This window comes from Montipora foliosa, chromosome 3, assembly GCF_036669935.1.
Source record: "Montipora foliosa isolate CH-2021 chromosome 3, ASM3666993v2, whole genome shotgun sequence".
In the NCBI taxonomy this organism is placed as follows: Eukaryota; Metazoa; Cnidaria; class Anthozoa; order Scleractinia; family Acroporidae; genus Montipora; species Montipora foliosa.
The window spans coordinates 50,114,112-50,117,799 of NC_090871.1; positions in this window are offsets into that span (position 1 = coordinate 50,114,112).

The window sequence follows — 3,688 nt, forward strand, 5'->3', positions numbered from 1 at the left end:
GGTTCCTCTAGCAAGACACGCTTCCACTCTGACAATTAGACGAACGGGGGACAGAGCCAATTGTTGTCGTATCCCCAGTCCTGAGAAAAGGCGTCAACCGCCTCACAACCGGGCTGAAAAAACCGGGAATTAAACCTTGGTAATTTGGAATTGTAACTACAGGCGAACCTATCGACGGTATGCGGTTCCCAGTGATCATGAATACTCTGAAAAATAAAACCAATAATAGCATAATCGTCAAAATCAACAAGTCTGCTGATGGAGTCGGCTCTGACATTAAATCCCTAGGGATCTATCTAGCATCAAGAGAAATGCGATACTTAAGGCAAATCCGAAAGGCTTCTAAAGGTAATGCCTGCAGATCCAATTTCCTGCTGCCGTTGAGAAGGATAGACTCAACGTTCTAGTTGTCTGAACACCAGATGACCCTTGCGTAAGACAAATGACCTGCAAGGCCTCCAAGGCGAGACAAACGGCCTTAAGTTCTCTCCAAGTAGAACCCTGCACTTTCTCCTCAGGGAACCAATTGTGATGAAAAACTAATTCGGAATCGGACTCGACAAACGCGCCACAAGCTGAATCGGAAGCATCGGGAAAACCAACTCGGACCGGTAGCGATAGCGCAGGCCAATAAACTCTACCATTTAGGGAATTTACATTGTTAGCCCAAAAGTTAATCTCCGCAATGGAATCATCCGACAAGAAAACTTCGCTGCCCCAAGAAATTGCATAATTCGCCACTGAAAAAAGATGCCTGGTCATAATACGGGTAACTGACCCCACGCAAGAAGAAAGTGAAATAATCTGGCCCCCAACGCTGGCGACGCTTTTAACGTGAGCCTGGCGAACAAACGGTTGCAAAGACAATACCTGCAATGACCGGAGGTCGGAAGTCAATTTCGCAATGCGTTCATTGGTGGCCTGAACAGAGCCATCAATGGTGTTAAGAACAACTCCTAGCCATGTAATAACTTGAAATGGTTCCCAAACGGACTTTTCCTGGTTGGGGACGAAACCAGACTTGAGTAAATCAGAATGAACGGCTTAGCTGTGAATTTTGGCATAAAATTTATCAATTCTCCCCCCCCCCCCCCCCCCTAGGCCATCGTCCAGAAAAAATGGCAACAATAGGAATGCCCCGAATTGTCCAGGAGTTTTGAAGCGGTTTAAGAAACTTGGTGAAAATAAAAGGAGTAGAAGAAAGGCCAAAAGGAAGGACGCAAAATTGAAAGTATCTGAACTTCTCCGTGCTAAAATCCCAAGCAAATGCGAGGTATTTGCGGTGCTCTGGGAAAATTTTCATATGATGGTAACCGGACTTCAGATCGAATTTAAATAAATAATAGTCCTTGTCGAAAATCTGAGTAGCCACGGACAAGTCTTCACACTTGAACTTATGCTCGTAGATGAAAGCGTTCACATGCCTCACATCTAAGATCAGTCTTTTTTTACCGAACTGCGAGTAGAAACGGAGAGCGGATTAATAATGTCCGGCGCGCAAGAAATTTCTTCGACAAGCTTAAGCTTGAGAAGGTCATTAAAAGCTTCACACACAAAAGTACTGTTGTTACGTGCAGAGGCATTGTTGCCTTTGAAGAAAGGTGTGCGAAGATGAAAAAACCGAATCTTGTAACCCTGGATAACGACATTCAGGATGAACTGAGAAATTTCCAGCGAACGCCAAAAGTCAATTCATTTTTTTAAGTCTTCCACGAACTGAGGGCTGAGCGGGAGTATCAATATTAACAAAACATTGCTGATCTTAAGACGAGCTTAAAACTAGCGGGAAAACATTGCAAGAAGTCGGGTCAGAACTGGAATCAGGCTGACTGTCGCTCAAAGCTTCCAAGATAAAATCATTTCGATCAAAGCAAGACAGAACTACACCTGATAAATCCTGCTCATCTAGTCACTTTGAAGTTGGAGAGTCAGACTGCTTTGTCATCGCGGGGCAACCGGCACGCCAGTGCCCGGTTTTTCCACAAGCGAAGCATGTGCTAATGTTAGGACGACGAGGCAGGAAACTAGGACTGACTTTGGGGTTGGGAACTTGAAGACAAAACTGACCCGCGAAGCGGAGAACATCTTTTTGTCGCAGCCATCGCTGAAGACTTCTTCTTCTTCTTTCGAGAAGACAAAACTGCAAGGGCACGCCTCTCAGCACTGTAGACGCGTTTTTCGTCCTCCGAATCATCTGCTAGATCATGCGTTTGTATTCTTCGACCGTATTCCAACCGTATTAGGACTTGTCAGCCAGAAGAATATGTTTTTGCCTTTACACGAGCGATTTCTCACCTTCTTCGAGGTCGGACTTCACTTTCTCAAGGTTGGACTTCTCGGCGGCGGACTTGGGGCTGTCGAAGGTCTCCACAAGATTGAACTTATACAGGTCTTCGTTGGCTTTTCTTTTAAACTTGTGCGGTTCTTGAAATTTCAATTATTTGATCTCTTTCATTTGCTGTTCCGACGAAGTTTCGTTAGCACGCTTAATCTGACCTGCATTGTCCTTGAGTAGCTCCTTAAAGGAGGCCATTAACTGATCGTTGTTGGCTTTAGTTAGGTCGGACACTTCGGCTTTGGTGATCGACATTACGAACGGCAAAGGTAAAAATTTAAACGAACGAAAGAACGCGGTTGGTTCTGAAGCCTACATGACAACCACGTAACCTATGATGCCCCGGCCTGGAACCCAGGACCTTGTTGTCTCGTGCCGACAAAATAGTTATTTAAGCCTTATTCGCTAGCTCACTCGTCAGAAATAACATTTTAATTACCTTTTGCTTTGTTTTTGCAAGCCCGTAATCGGCCCGTGGGCATTACGGGAGAATAATGCTCCACAATTCAGTCACAATTAGCCAATCAGAGCGCGCGTTATATCGGCTACAAACACAAGCCATATAATAAATAAATATATATAGTTCAGTTCTGAGGGGCAAGATGAAAATCTATCGATATCCCGCATCGAAGAAAAAGGCCTGATTTCAGATTATCTTAATTCTTGCTCTCTTCTCTACGGTAAGAAAAAGAGAATCGTAGCGGAGATTTATTAAATGTTATTTGCGATCAACAAAAAGGTACGTGAAATAATATATAGATTTGGCCAAGCCTAAAAGCGGAGCTCCCGGCTTGTTTATTTTTACTGGCTGTAGGGTAGTGAAAATAAAAGGCTTTGGAATTGTCTGCGTTTTGGTTTTTCCGGATATTGCTAAGTATGTCATTTTCTTCGCTGCCTAACTAGTGAATTCTACGGTAAATTTCACCCGAAAAACTGATATCGCATGAATCGGCGAAGGCAGCAGTGCGATATCGGTTTTTCCAGCAAAATGTACTGTCGCGTTCACCAGTTAGGCAATAAATTTTTTCTTGAATCGCAAGAGTTTTAAAAGAAAACAAGCAAATCCTCAGCAAGTGAATGGAAAAGGAAGAAGCCATTTCAGAGTCGACTGTCAAAAGCCAGAAAATAGGATTCATGCTAGAATTAAAAATCACAGACGTACAATTATATAGATCGTGATGTGACAGATTGTCTTTGTCGGTTCAAGGTCAAAAAAAGAGATTTATTGATGTGCTTTATTCCACTTTATCTCTGGAAACGAGATCATTTACATTTTCATGTACTGCATTGAAACACGCCAGCTTGGCTTAGAACCGGAATCGGCAAGAAAGGACAAACTTCACACACGACCTG